The sequence below is a fragment of the Schistocerca cancellata genome, chromosome 2 (genome assembly GCF_023864275.1).
Source record: "Schistocerca cancellata isolate TAMUIC-IGC-003103 chromosome 2, iqSchCanc2.1, whole genome shotgun sequence".
Lineage (NCBI taxonomy): Eukaryota > Metazoa > Arthropoda > Insecta > Orthoptera > Acrididae > Schistocerca > Schistocerca cancellata.
In genome coordinates this window covers 931,419,600-931,435,605 of record NC_064627.1, presented here as the reverse complement: position 1 = coordinate 931,435,605, position 16,006 = coordinate 931,419,600, and the positions used below count along the sequence as shown (strand labels likewise).

At 42.9% G+C, this 16,006-nt stretch overlaps 1 protein-coding gene across 1 annotated transcript in view; it reads left to right on the top strand.

Annotated features, from left to right (window-relative positions):
* The window catches only part of LOC126162894 (UV radiation resistance-associated gene protein), a 93,986-nt gene that overhangs the window by 23,982 nt on the left and 53,998 nt on the right, over positions 1-16,006 (top strand). The gene's annotated exons all lie outside the window — the stretch shown is intronic.

The window sequence follows — 16,006 nt, the reverse complement described above, 5'->3', positions numbered from 1 at the left end:
ATTGGAGAAATTTGCAGAATTGATCTCACTGAAGAGAAGTACTATTCCTTCATATAAAAAATAATTATGAGAATCAGTTTTACCAGCAATTGCAGGTAATGGAACAAATGTATTGGGCTGACAGTAATGCTCTTTGATGCTCCTGTTATAAGTATATAAAGCTCACTACATTTTGGTTTCAATATCTGGTCAACATTTATGTAGAAATCATGTAAATTTGTGTTTGATAACAAATGTAATGTAACAACAAAAACAATCAATTATTGACAAAATTATTTAATTAGATAGATAAAAAATCTACTCACCAAGTGGCGCCAGAACATACACATAGAAGGCTGTTGCAGTTGGCAAACTTTCAGAGCCAGTGGCACCTTCTTCAGGCAGAAGGGTTGAAGGTGAAGGAAGAAGTGTGAAGGAAAAGGACTGGAGAGGTCTTGGAAAAGGGGTACATTTTGGGAAAGTCACCCAGAACCGTGGTGAAGGGAGACTTGCCATAAGGGATGAGAGGGCCAGACAGTATATGACCCATTATGACAGTCCTATGAATTACTTTAAGTGCAAAATTTATGATTTTTGAAGCAACAGTTTATACACAACTATCTATACTAAAAAGAATGGGATTACCATGAATCAGGAGAATTCTGTTGCTATCTGTGTGGATCTGTGGGATCTCATTGCACCAAAAAGTGCAGCACAGAAACTTTCAAGTTATTGATAATTAGCTGTTATGTTTCTATAAGACTGCTTCAAGACTTGTTGCTCCATTGTTGTCCACAACTACTTGTTGATAGTGAACTATTTGTCTGCTCAAATCATTTGCCATTCTCCATGTCATAGAACCTGTCAGGTAATACCAACAGTTCACCAAATTTATAAGCAAAAGACAACACTTTTTTTGTACATAAATTGCTTCCACATTTTCTCATATGTATCAGGCTTCAGTATGTGCAGTAAGTGTGGTAAGCCTCCCCTAACCACACTTCTGGGCGACTTTCCTGAAATCTACCCCTTTTCCTAGACCTCTCCAGTCCTTTTCCTTCATCCTTCTTCCTTCTTCCTTTGCCTTCAACCCTTCCTCCTGAAGAAGGAGCCACTGGGCCCGAAAGCTTGCCAATTACAACAGTCTTTTATGTGTGTGTTCTGCAGCCACTTTGTGAATAAAAGTAATGTGTATGTTTATGGCATTTAACCCGTGTCATTCTAATTTTTTGTGAATTTCTGGCTTATCTGGATTTTCAATAATCTGCATGATTTAGGAGCACCTGGTCCATATAAACCAGATTCCATTGTGATTCAGAATATCTAACAAAATCTCCCACATTTGAGATCTTTTATGAATCTCTTTATTTGACAACAGCATCTTATGAACATATTTAGTAAATTTGCAAACAATTTAACATGAAAAGTTGCAAAGTACAAGCTGACCAAAAGTGTAGGGCAGGAAGACAGCATCAAATGAAGAAATTTGAGTACAGGAACAAGGGGTCATAGTTCTATATTTACAGCATTATGGCAGTGTGAAAATGGTGGTCAGTTGGGATATGTGTTATGATATGCTTATGTTAACTAGTAGTGGCAAGTCTGTGTACAAGAGCATACTAATTTTTCATGTACTTTTACCTTTTTAGGACTTATTGAAACATGAAACCGGGATATGTGATTGTTTTCATTTCTAAAGAAGTGCTGTATGGCACATCAGCTAAGTACAATACATATGTGTGTGAAGCTTTAAGTTTTTCTTATTCTCATTGTGATGATTGATTAGTCCAAATGTTTTGTTTATGTATACATTTTCAGTGGATTACATATAATTTTGAGTAAAGACTTACATAGGTCAGATTCCAATTGCATTCCTGTAGCCTTGAATACCTGCAACTGTGGCACCTTGTTCCTGTACTCAAATTTCTCTTTTTGATGCTGTCTTTCTACTTTACAATTTTTGTCAGTTGTTTTTCTGCACCCTGTGTATTAGCAAAACCCAATATATATCAGTCCTGTGTAGTACTTTAAGTGCAAAATTTATGATTATTTTGAAGCAACAGCTTATGCACAACTATCCATACTAAAAATAATGGGATTACTGTGAATCAGGAGAATTCTGTTGCTATCTGTGTGGATCTGTGGGATCTCGTTGCACCAGAAAATGCAGAACAGGAACTTTCAAGTTACTGGCAAACAACTGTGATGTTTCTATAAGACTGCTTCAAGGCTTGTTGCTCCATTGTTGTCCACAACTACTTGTTGATAGTGAAGTATGTGTCTGCTCGAATTATTTGCCATTCTCCATGTCATGGAACTTGTCAGGTAATACCACTAGTTCAGCAAATTTATAAGCAAAAGACAGCACGTTTTTGTACAAAAATTGTTTCCACATTTTCTCATATGTGTTCTCTTCAGTATGTGCAGTAGAATGAACACTGATTATCTAATTAATGCTACTGCTTCCCAGTTGGCAAATTAAAACTCATGTGCACACCATGTAGTAGTTCTGCTGGTACTGGGCTGGCCAATTCAGCAGTTTCTCCCTCCCTGTCAGTCTATTGTCACTGTTCAGTGTGACCACTGAATGTTTTCTTGAGACAGATCATACTGTTGTTATGCCATTTGTAATTGCGACTAAATGTGTCCATTGTTCTTAGTAGTTTTGATAAACTTAAAATAATAGTACAGTTGGAAAGAAATCTCTAGTTGATAAAGCTTAATCTGGGTATGAAGTTACAAATGCAACACAGTATCAGCCATGTAAAAGATCAGTGATGCCATTACAAAATATGTGAGTGTGTTTGACGATGATGATGGAAGCTTGTACCAGAAAATGATGAAAATGGCAGAAAACCAGGATTTAGACACTGCATTTTACACATTGTTCATGAAGTACATAGCCAAAGGTAAGTGATAAATGGTCTTTTGAATTGTGAAACTGCCCTCTAAATGGACAAGAAGCATGGGTATTACACAGATTTTAAAGTAACTATTGGCTGGCTTGTATGTTTCAAATTGAGACATACAAAATAGGGAATTAGACAGTCAGAGTGGAAAACTGTTAGCCAATACCGAAGCTGCTAAACTTTTCACGGTGTCTTTTAAAAACATATTAATAAGTAAGGCTACAAAAAAGTCTACAGTGAGAAAAGTTGCTTATATTGGAAGAAAATGCCAAGAAAGTCCCATAGTTTTCAAGAAGAAAATATCAGTGCCTGGTTTTAAGGCAACTAAATCACACACAACAGCTGGGGTATGTGAAAACGTAGCTGGAGCACACACATGCAATTCTTGCTAATTGTTGGAAAGTCCTAAAATCTGTGGTACATTAAGGGAATACAAATGCAGCTAGAAATCTAAAAGTCCAACAGAATTCACAGATGAATGTAAACGTTTTTGTAGAATGTTATAAAACTCTACTTATCCCTCAAGTCAAAAAGTATCAGCTTGCAACTGGAAATTCTAGAAATCTTTTGTTGCTGATTCATCCTTTCAAATCTTTTACTTGTCAGAGAAAATGGAAAGTTTAAAGTTGTTGTTTTGTCTTCCAGCATTACTTTAGTCCTCCAATCTATGGAGCGGGGTATCATTATGAGCTTCAAGTCTTATTACAAAAAGGCATTACAGCATAAGGTATTGGATCAGGAAAAAGTAGGAAAAAAATTACTCTGTAAGTGTATAAATAAACTGACTTGAATGATGCTATGCATGCAGCAGCAAAAGCTTGTGTTGCTGTTAAAGACACTGTACTAGCAAGAGCTGGGATCAACTCCTTCCTTCAGATATATCCATCAGTACATTTGAAGAGCCATCAAACAGCTGATTTGTGTCCAGATTGGTTGGGCTGACTGAATGAAAAATCTTCAGGATTTGAAGAACGCTACCAGGAAAAAATATCAAAGTCAGATCAAATGAAAGTATATGAGCCCAGAGATGCTTTCAGGTCTCAGACATCATTGATATATATATAAAAATAGAGGGAAACATTCCACGTGGGAAAAATATATCTAAAAAGAAAGATGATGAGACTTAACAAACAAAAGCGCTGGCAGGTCGATAGACACACAAACATACACACAAAATTCTAGCTTTCGCAACCAACGGTTGCCTCGTCAGGAAAGAGGGAAGGAGAGGGAAAGACAAAAGGATTTGGGTTTTAAGGGAGAGGGTAAGGAGTCATTCCAATCCCGGGAGCAGAAAGGCAGAGCACACGATCAAAGGCAGAGCCACGTGTGAAAGCACCCACGTGATTTACCAACTGACCTGCCTACACTGTGAAGCGTTCTATGTGGGAATGACAAGCAACAAACTGTCCATTCGCATGAATGGACACAGGCAGACAGTGTTTGTTGGTAATGAGGATCACCCTGTGGCTAAACATGCCTTGGTGCACGACCAGCACATCTTGGCACAGTGTTACACCATCCGGATTATCTGGATACTTCCCACTAACACCAACCTGTCAGAACTCCGGAGATGGGAACTTGCCCTTCAGCATATCCTCTCTTCTCGCTATCCGCCAGGCCTCAATCTCCACTAATTTCTAATTTCAATTTGCCGCCACTCATACCTCACCTGTCTTTCAACATCATCTTTGCCTCTGTACTTCCGCCCCGACTGACATCTCTGCCCAAACTCTTTGCCTTTACAAATGTCTGCTTGTGTCTGTGTATATGCGGATGGATATGTGTGTGTGTGTGTGTGTGCGCGAGTGTATACCTGTCCTCCCTAAGGTAAGTCTTTCTGCTCCCGGGATTGGAATGACTCCTTACCCTCTCCCTTAAGACCCAAATCCTTTTGTCTTTCCCTCTCCTTCCCTCTTTCCTGACGAGGCAACCATTGGTTGCGAAAGCTAGAATTTTGTGTGTATGTTTGTGTTTGTTTGTGTGTCTATCGACCTGCCAGCGCTTTTGTTTGGTAAGTCTCATCATCTTTCTTTTTAAATATATTTTTCCCACGTGGAATGTTTCCCGGGATTGGAATGACTCCTTACCCTCTCCCTTAAAACCCAAATCCTTTTGTCTTTCCCTCTCCTTCCCTCTTTCCTGACGAGGCAACCATTGGTTGCGAAAGCTAGATTTTGTGTGTATGTTTGTGTTTGTTTGTGTGTCTATCGACCTGCCAGCGCTTTTGTTTGGTAAGTCTCATCATCTTTCTTTTTAAATATATTTTTCCCACGTGGAATGTTTCCCTCTATTATATATATATATATATATATATATATATATATATATATATATATGAATATAATAGAGGGAATCATTCCACGTAGGAAAAATATATTTAAAAAGACAGATGATGAGACTTACCGAACAAAAGCGCTGGCAGGTCGATAGACACACAAACAAACACAAACATACACACAAAATTCTAGCTTTCGCAACCAACGGTTGCCTCGTCAGGAAAGAGGGAAGGAGAAGGAAAGACAAAAGGATATGGGTTTTAAGGGAGAGGGTAAGGAGTCATTCCAATCCCGGGAGCGGAAAGACTTACCTTAGGGGGGAAAAAAAGGACAGGTATACACTCGCGCGCACACACACATATCCATCCACACATACACAGACACAAGCAGACATTTGTAGGCCCAAACTCTTTGCCTTTACAAATGTCTGCTTGTGTCTGTGTATGTGTGGATGGATATGTGTGTGTGTGCGCGAGTGTATACCTGTCCTTTTTTCCCCCTAAGGTAAGTCTTTCTGCTCCCGGGATTGGAATGACTCCTTACCCTCTCCCTTAAAACCCATATCCTTTTGTCTTTCCTTCTCCTTCCCTCTTTCCTGACGAGGCAACCGTTGGTTGCGAAAGCTAGAATTTTGTGTGTATGTTTGTGTTTGTTTGTGTGTCTATCGACCTGCCAGCGCTTTTGTTCGGTAAGTCTCATCATCTGTCTTTTTATATATATAATACACAGACTGAAGCTATGAATGAAAATTTGTATCAAGACCAGGATCCAGACCCGGGCCTCCTGCTCACTAGGCAGATGCTCTAACCACTATGCTCCCCTGTCACAGTGACTTTGCACAACTGCATTCACATTAATGTAGTGATGGGACAACCAACTGTTTTTAACAACCTATTGGTTAGTCTCTGCGGCCTTGTCATCTGTATGAATGTTGTCACTCACTCACCTTGTTTAAATGGTTTCACTCGATGCAAGACAATTGACTGAAACACGTCTCCAATGGTTGTGGCAATTATATGAATGTTTTCAGTCTCTGGGTTTGAGTGATTTTATTTACTTACTTTTTCAGCCTTTTTGTTTATAAATGAACCATGACTAGAGTTGACATCTTTTTTAGAGACAAATGAAATATCTTATTTCAAGGAAGTGTGAATAAAAAGAATCTTCCTAAAAAGTAAAATATTTTCAAAGTGTATGTACTTATTTAAATATGAATGGTATTAAATATCAGTTCTTGGTTCACTTTAAAAGTTTAATATCTGGTGCTGCACAGTAAATTTATATGTCTGTGTAATTGAACAACAACTTTTTAAAACATTTTTATTAGGTCAGTTTCTTGTAAGTTGTTCAGTGCAGATTATGCAGTTGATTTTAAACTAATTTTCTGATAAGCTAAACGCTTTGAACTTTCAGCTTAGCTCAGAAATGGATGGGAATGCAATATTGCGGTGCATGGTAGAGAGATTGCTTGGTGTATCACTTCTATTCTCTGTTTCCCTGTTCCCTCACAAATGTTTCACTGTTAAGAATGACTGCTGTTAAGCTTCTGTGTGAACTCTGTTCTTCCTAATTTTTACATTTGCAGCCTTTTCGTGAGATATATGTAGGAATAAGCAATATATTGGTTGATTCAGTTGAAAAGAAGCCGAAATAAACCTGAATTTACCACATAACGTTTTTGTAATTTCATCAAAATGTGTGAAATCAATTGAAAAATTTCACACACACACACACACACACACACACACAATACAAGAAAGCAGAAAATAACCATTTAATTAAAATCTTTTTAGTATAATACATTTTTAAAATGAACAAAAAAGTATTTAATTCTCTCTCCTAGCCCCATACAGATTCCTAATGCCGTATAGATAATCCTGAAAATTTGCGCTTATGGATTTTTAATAGTTATGACAATACCTGTAAAACTGAAAATAGAAAACACGAGTGCAAGGCACAGATAATAGTAAGCAGTGTAGAGAGTAGCTATCAATGAGAAAAGTCACACAATAATTCATATCGTTTGAAGTGCAACAAAATTGTTTGTGACTTAGCAGTTATGCATCTATTATCTATTGCATGCATCTCACATTTATTGAAGCTCTGTCTCTTTCTTCCTGCCAGTTAGCACCCATCACTGATAATTCTTTTTTGCTAAATGCTGAGGTAACATTAAAATGAACCACATATGATACAATTTTTATTACTGGTGAGTTGATCAGTTGCATTTTTAAAATATATTCCCACTTGTGGAAAGTATTTTTTCATGAAAAAATGCATCGTCCATTAATTTCCTTTAAATTTTTGTAATTAATATAGTTTTTTCATCATCTTCTTCTTCTTTTTCTTCCTCTTCTTGCATTTCACCATCTTCTACTTGAGTCACCATACTGTCAACAACAACTCTGCCATTGTGTGGAGTTTGCCTAATCTCTGGTGTGAGCTCATTTATGATGTTTTCATCTCTTTCAGCAACTCCAAAACCACACTTTTTTAGTGAGGGTCCAAAACAGTCACTTTGAAACACTTGCTAATGCTGTCTTCTTTGTAAGGCACCATCCTTTTCAAGAGGGATAGAAGAGGTTTTCTCAAAGCGATGCCTACCTTAGTCTTTGGGGTTGCCTCTGTCACTGCTCTTAGGCATCCTTGAGCTAATGGCACTACAGAGGAGGCTGTTGTGAACTGTTCCGTAGACATTCTGTTAACTCGAACAAAGGTTCCAGTAGAGGAAGGCAGCCTTGCTTGTCTGCCATCAAAACTTCAATTAACATGTGAAAATGTCTTTATGAGGGCATCTTTGACTGGCACTAGGTGCAGCATCATATGAAACAAGAGTTCCACCTGTTGGGTGTCTCCTGTTTCAGCTTTAACTGTTTTTTGTTCAGCCAAAATTGGCAGTCTACTAGTTTTGTAGTGGCTATCATACTGCTATCAGAAAAACCCAGTGATTTTGTAACCTTTCTGTTTCAAGAAGCTTAGTGCTGTTGATTTAGTATGGTTGGAAACATCTGACACTGCTAAACTAAGTGTGTGAGCAGTGCTTGCCAAATGAACAACATTCATTATCCTTGCTACATCCATCATAACACTTATGCTGTCAGTGACAATAGATAACACTTTGGCACCTATTCCCCAGTCAGATACAATTGTTTTAATGCTCTTGGTAATGTTTTCAGAAATTTTCCAATCAGCGATGTACAAAGAGACCAGAACACCACACTGCATTGTGTACTGCTCAATAAAGTGCACTGTCGATGTCAAAAATATGGTGCATTTATGTTGGTCTGCATGTCAATAGCTAGTGTGACATATTTTATTTCAGTCGTTATATTGCCAATAACTTCCCTAATTTTGAGACGACGATCATTTAACAGTTTGTTTGTCAGGCTCTTCCTGGAAGGCCATGAATATTGTGGTACTATTGTCTTAATTAGTTTCATAAATTTGGCATTATCCATCAAACAAAATGGAAGGTAACACTCGGCCACAATATCAATGAGGAGATTGTCAATCTCTTTAATTTTACTACTAGATAGTTCTTTTACCCCTCATGGTACCAAAAATAGTCCCCTACCTTGGTATTTTTCTCGATGCTTGTAGTACTGCAGTACTTGGTCAATTAGATGGTTGGTTTATTATGTTTGTTTCAGTCTTAATACTTTTTGTGAAATCGGGTTGCATACTTGATGTATCTGCTACATCCGCGACCGTAGCAGTACTAAATGAGGATGAGGCAGTGCGTGTTGTGGAGCCAGGGACGGAAGAGGTTGGCATGGTATCAGCAGTGGATGGGGCGAGTTGACTGCCTGTTGCATCTTCTAACAAATTATCACAAGACACAATGTTTAAAAACTGATGGTGTTTCCTTTTGAAGGCGTCCGTAACACTACTGGATGAACTGTGAAAATGTATTTTCTTTTTACAGATCATACAGACCACAATGTCTTTCATTTTGTGTCTAAAATTCCCACATAACTGAGCAGTTCGGAATTTTGATCCAGATGGTAAACACAAAGCTAATTCATTGTAATATGAATACGCTATTAACCAACATGGATTAAAGACTGAACTAAAAGCTCCTGCAAAAGTCAAAATGAAAGTATTACTGACAACAGGATACCACAGAGTGCAGTCAACAATAATTAACAGCAACAAAACGATCTATTGTTTCTGCTAAGAATTGAATGCACTGGTGGCCAGGGAGTCCAGTTGTCACTCCCAGGGTGCTAGAGGGGTGCAAACTTGGTTACACATTTGCAGATTATTTACAATGCTATCTCGAGATAGCCCTAACTCGAAAATTGAAGTACTATTGTGTGAAGGTGAATAGTACTTCGTCATACCTGTGAAACACTGTACATGTTACTTCTCACAGACTGTGAAATATAAACAGCATTGTATGCATGAGTGTAATTTGTACATATGATATATTTTCAGTTCAAAATATGTACCTTCCACACAAACAAATGGCTGAATAAGTGTTTATGGGCTAGATTCAAATTATTTTTAATTTTTGGACATCATCAAACTTTTTATAAAACCAAATGCAAACAGCTGCTAAAACAAGGCCTTTCTTCTTCATATATCTTTAAGGGAACTGTTACATTCACCTTTGCACCCCCAACTCAGGCTTCCGTATGTCTAGGTTTTCCCACATTGGTCCTAGTTTTGAGGGCATCCAGAGGTTACTGGAGGGATTTTTATGCAACTGTCTGGGCTAAAACTGAACCTTTTTTCATATCTGCAGAAATTTGGTTGATTGGAAAATAGAGAGACTGTAATAATGTTTAGTTAAAATTCATGAGGACCGGGCCATAGATGGTTTCCTTGTTTTAGTCTATTAAAAACCCAGTGGCAAGCACACTCACTTTACTGTACACATACAGAATGTTCCAAAATGATCTTTACAACTTTGATCACATATATTTCAGAAGTGTGAATAGGTGAAAAGGAAGGTGCGATTTGCGGCATATTGTTCATGTACACCTGAAACTTTTTTTTTCTTATTTTTCCTTGTTAGTTATACTTTTGAACATTGGTCAAGCCATACATTTCAGCACCACTGCAGGTTCGTCTACCCCCATAGACCTCTCCTTCTGCTGTCCTGCTCTTGGGGACACTGCTTAGTGGGCAGTGGACAATGACCTTCATAGTAGTGACCATTTCTGTATCAGGATCCATCTACCTAATGGAGCAGATCCTGAAACAAAGCCACCAAGATGGTTGTCCAAAAAGGCTAACTGGATGCTTTACAGACAGTTACCTGCTTTTGAGCAATGTGACGGCATACAGGACTGGATGGATCGCATTATAGCTGTGATTCACCATGCCGCTGATGCATCCATCCCAAAGTCTGTGGAAACACGTAGGAAGTGGCCTGTCCCGTGGTGGAACGATGAGTGTTGTTTTGCAGTCAGGCACACGAGAGCATCAATGCATAGATTCAGTCGATTCCCTACAGATGAGAATCTTACCAACTTTCGAATGGCACGTGCAAAGGTGAGGAGAATAATTTTGGAGAGTAAGCAGCAGTCTTGGCAAGAGTTCCTAAACTCTCATCAATAGGTCCACACCCACATATAAGGTATGGGAAGCCATTAGGAGGATCTCAAGGCACAATTCTCGACCACCAATAGCAGCTGTATGAATCCCCCCTGCAGGTTCGGGGGTATGAATAGGGCTGTGGTATTCCTGCCTGTCATAAGAGGTGACTAAAAGGAGTCTCAAACGTTTCGGCCCTTATGTGGTGGTCCCCTCTTGGGTTTGGCCACCATATTTCAAAATTATTCTGAAGAGTGAGCCAATTGGGGAAGGGCGCCTTACTTGGTGCATTGTGTGCATTGTGCAATGAGAGCTTCAGCCAGCTTATTCATCGTTGCATTGGAGTCCCGCTTGCTCTCCATCTCTTGGGTGGGGATACATTCCTCGGTGCGATTTCTGCCATGCACTCTGCAGTGTTGCTTTCTGCGTTGACGATGACCATGGACCACTTGCCACCTAATATCCAGCACGGTAGCCAGTCCGTTGTGATGGGGCTGCCATGTACCCAGTTGGTTGTAGCTCCCTGAAAACACAGGGATCACTCTACTGATGCCTGCGCCGTTAACTCCCCATGTATGCCACGGAGTAGATGCCTATCTCCCTGGAGCACCGGGACTCCCGGCAATGGCCATCCTGCCAGGTGGCCCTTGCTGTGGCTGGGTAGCGCCCATGGGGAGGGCCCTTGGTCGCAGTAGATGGCATCAGGGTGGATGACACGCAATGAAGTGAGGCACATCTTCTCTTGTTGGTGGCCAACCACCAGCAGTATCTAAGCATTCAAGGGCTCACTTTAATGCAAACATGTATGACCCCAAATTGTTCCACTCCCTGACCACACCATGGGAGGAACGAAAGGCTATGAATGACAGCGAGATGTATTCGCCGCGGTATCTAGTCTGTAAGAGAGCTGATGGGGAATCCTTTGTGTCCATGAAGCCTCAGTTATTTGTAGAGCATTTAGAGGAGAAGTTCAGGGAGATGGGGGCTTGTCAAAAATGCAGTCCGGGTCAGTCTTGATAAAAACAGCATCCTCTGCCCAGTCACGGCCATTACTCACTTGTAAGAAACTGGGGGATGTTTTTGTTACTATCATGCCCCATAAAAGCTTAAATATGATCCAGGGCATTATCTTCCACAGGGACCTTCTTTTTTAGCCCGATGACGAGCTGTACCCCAACTTAGAGTGACGAGGTGTCCATTTCGTCCGGCGCATCCACTGGGGTGCGAGGGATAATCAGGTTGCCACTGGTGCCTTCATCTTGGCCTTCGAGGGTGACACATTACCCGAGAAAGTGATGGTCTACCGCTGTGATGTCAAGCCATATATCCCTCCCCCTATGCGGTGCTTCAAGTGTTGGAAGTTCGGCCATACGTCTTCCCGCTGTGCTTCCAGCCTCATATGTCGCGATTGTGGTCATCCATCTCTTCCTGATACTCCATGTGCCCCACCTCCTGTCTATGTCAACTGCAGAGAGCACCATCCCCCTTGCTCGCCAGACTGTAAGATTCTACAGAAGGAACGTAAAATAATGGAATACAAGACCCTGGACCGACTGACCTACACTGAGGCTAAACGAAAATTTGAACAGCTTCATCTCATGCGCATGACGTCATCTTATGCCGCCACTGTCACTCCTGTTTCTGCTCCATCCATTGCATCACATACAGTCAGCTCTCGGAGCCAAAGGACCACACCTGCCCCCTTGATGGTGGGGGGCACTTCCCTCCCTGTTGCTCCCACACCACCTACCTCAGGAGCAGCACCCCCCCCCTCCCCCCCCCCCCCCCCGCCCCCCAACCATCAGGGGCACCAGTCGCCACTTCTAAGCCGGACAAGCATAAGTCTTCTTCGGCTTCTCTTACTAGGAAGGGATGCCTTGGGTCACTCCTTTCCCAGGTTCCTACCAGTGGCAAACCAGACACCCGACAGGGGCTGAAGAAGCCCCAGGTAGCTGGTCATAGGGATTCGTAGTCCTCTTCAGTCCCGGAGACTGAATCAAAGAAGCCTTCCCAGCAAGGGCAACCAAAGGAACAGCATGAGAAAACGAAATCGAAGACCCCTAAGACCAAGGAAATTGCGGTGGCACCCACGCCACCACTACCTACAAGCTCTGCGTCTGAGGATGCGGTGGAGATTCTGGCGTCCACTGAGGACCTAGATCTCACCAGTCCCTCAGACATGATGGTTGTTGCTCCCATCAGTACTCAATCGGTGGCAGCAAGTGATCCAGCAGCATAATCTGCCTCCTCAGTCCCTTCACGCCTTTCTCGGCCATGGACAATGCCATCCTCCAGTGGAATTGCAGTGTTTTTTTCCACCATCTTGCTGAGCTCCGAAAACTTCTCAGCCGTCACCCTTTCCTTTGCATTGCTCTTCAGGAAACTTGGTTTCCGGCGATGCGAACCCCCGCCCTCCGCGGCTATTGGGGTTATTATAAGAACTGGTCAGCTTATGAGAGGGTATATGGTGGTGTCTGCATCTACGTCCTTCTCTCTCGTTACAGCGAGTCTGTCCCTCTATGAACACCTTTAGAGGATGTTGCTGTTTGAGTGTGAACGCTTCAGACCGTTAGTGTCTGCAGTCTCTATCTTACAACAAATGGTGATGTCCTGCAGCATGTCCTGACTGTGCTGATAGCCCAATTGCCGCCACCTTTCCTGTTACAGGGCGACTTCAATGCCCATAACCCTCTGTTTGGTGGATCAGCGGCAACAGGCTGAGGCAGCATCGTTGAGCAAGTATTTTCACAGCTCGACCTTTCTCTTTTAAATACTGGTGCCATCACTCATTTTAGTGTGGCGCATGGCATGTACTCAGCCATCGACCTTTCGGTCTGCAGACCTAGCCTATTACCATCTGTCCAGTGGAGTGTGCATGGCGACTTGTGTGGTAGTGACCACTTTCAGATCTTCCTATCACTGCCACAGCATCACTCTTCTGGGTGCCCCTGCAGATGGGCTATGAATAAGGCTGACTGGGACTTGTTCACCTCCAATACCACTATTGAACCTCTTTCCAATGGCGCCATTCATGCGGTGGTTTACTCAGTCATCATCACCACCGGCATCATTACTGCCGCAGAATCTGCCATTCCCTGTTTTTCTGGGTCCCCTCGGTGGAGGACTGTGCGTTGGTGGTCGCCCGAGATCGCTGAGGCAATTAAAGATTACCGGTGGGCACTCCAGCGTCACAAGTGGCATCCCTCATTGGAACACTCCATCGCCTTTAAAGGGCTCTGTGTGCGAGCCCGCCGCCTCATTCGCCAATGCGAGCAGGAGTGCTGGGAAATGTATGTCTCCACCATTGACTTCCATACCTCTCCATCGCAGGTTTGCGCCAAGATTAGATGACTCTATGGCTATCGGACCCACGTCAGCGTACCTGCGCTTTCACTGAACGGAGCAGTCTGTACTGACTCTGACACAATTGCAAACCGCTTAATTCAGCATTTTGTTCAGAGTTCCAGTTCTGCGAATTACCCACTGGCCTTCCAGTCCCTGAAAGAGCGGTTGGAATGTCGGAGCCTTTCATTTCCCATGCGCCAACCTGAATTGTACAATGCTCCATTAGTGAGTGGGAATTCCAATGTGCCCTAGCCACTTGCCCTGATACAGCTCCCGGGCCAGATCGCATCCACTGTCAGATGCTCAAACACCTCTCGGTGGACTGCCAGCGACACCTTGTAGACCTTTTCAACCGTATCTGGGTTGAGGGTGAGTTCCTGTCGCAATGGTGGGAAAGCATTGTAATCCCCATGTTGAAACCTGGCAAGAACCCACTGGAGGTGGACAGCTACTGCCCCATTAGCCTCACCAACGTTCTTTGCAAGTTGCTCGAACCCATGGTGAGCCGGAGGTTGAGTTGGCTACTTGAGTCTCGGGGCCTTCTGGCTCCGTCTCAGGGTGGGATCCGTAAGGGCTGCTCTGCCGCCGATAATCTGGTGTGCTTGGAGTCTGCCATCCGTATGGCCTTTGCCCACCAATAGCATTATGTCACCGTCTGTTTTGACATGCGGAAGGCATGTGATACGACAGGCAACATCACATCCTCTCTACGCTTCATGGTTGGGGTCTTCAGGGTCCGCTCCTGATTTTCATACAAAGTTTCCTGTCTCTTCGTTCCTTCCACATGCAAGTTGTGGCCTGCCATAGTTCCTCCCGAGTTCAGGAGAATGGGGTGCCGCAACGATCTGCCTTAATTGTCTGCCTCTTTTTAATTGCAATTAATGGGATCGCTGCGGCGGTGGGGACGTCTGTCTCGGCTCCCTTGTATGCTGACTTCTGCCTATACTTCAGCTCCACTGGCATTGCAACTGCTGAATGGCAGCTGCAGGGCACTATCCGCAAGGTGCAGTCTTGGGCTGTAGTGCATGGCTTCCAGTTTTGGGCTGCCAAGACCTGCATTATGCATTTCTGCCGGCGACGCACTGTTCACCCTGAGCCACGGCTTTATCTTGATGGCGAACCTCTTGCTGTGGTGGAGATGCATCGGTTTTTGGGATTGGTTTTTGATACCCGGTTGACTTGGCTCCCTCATATTCAGCAGCTTAAACAGACGTGCTCGTGTCATCTTAACGCTCTTCGTTGCTTGAGTCACACCAAGTGGGATGCCAATCAGTCTACCCTTCTATGGCTGTACCAGGCGTTAATTCAGTCCCGTCTAGATTATGGAAGCCTGGCTTACAGTTCGGCATCCCCTTCCACTTTGCGGTTGCTGGACCCCATCCTTCACAGTGGGATCCGACTCTCCACTGGAGCTTTCCGGACAAGCCCTGTCAACAGCATACTTGTGGAGGCAGGTGTCCCTCCATTGCAGTTCCAGCGCCAATGATTACTGGCCGCTTATGCTAGACACATTTGTAGCTTGCCTGGGCATCCCAATTTTATCGTGTCCTGTTCCCTCAGTCGGTTGTCCATCTTCCGGAATGGCGGCCCTGGTAACGGTTTACGATCGTGGTTCGCATCAGAGCTCTTCTCTCTGTGCTTGAGGTTTTCCCTCTTCCACCTCTTTTCCGGGCCCCTCTGTGTAATACCCCCATGGTGTGTGCCCTGCCCATGCCTTTGGCTCGATTTGGCACAGGGCCTGAAGGACTCAGTCCCTCCTGAGGCTCTCCGCCGCTGCTTTCTTTCAATCCTTGCCGTGTTTCAAGGCTGTGACGTTGTCTGTACTGATGGTTTAATGGTTGCTGGTCGTGTCGGTTATGCTCTTACTCTAGGGGATCATTATGAATAACACTCATTGCCAGCTGGCTGGTTGCCATCTGTCGCGCCCTTGAGTATATCCGCAATTGACCAGTATTT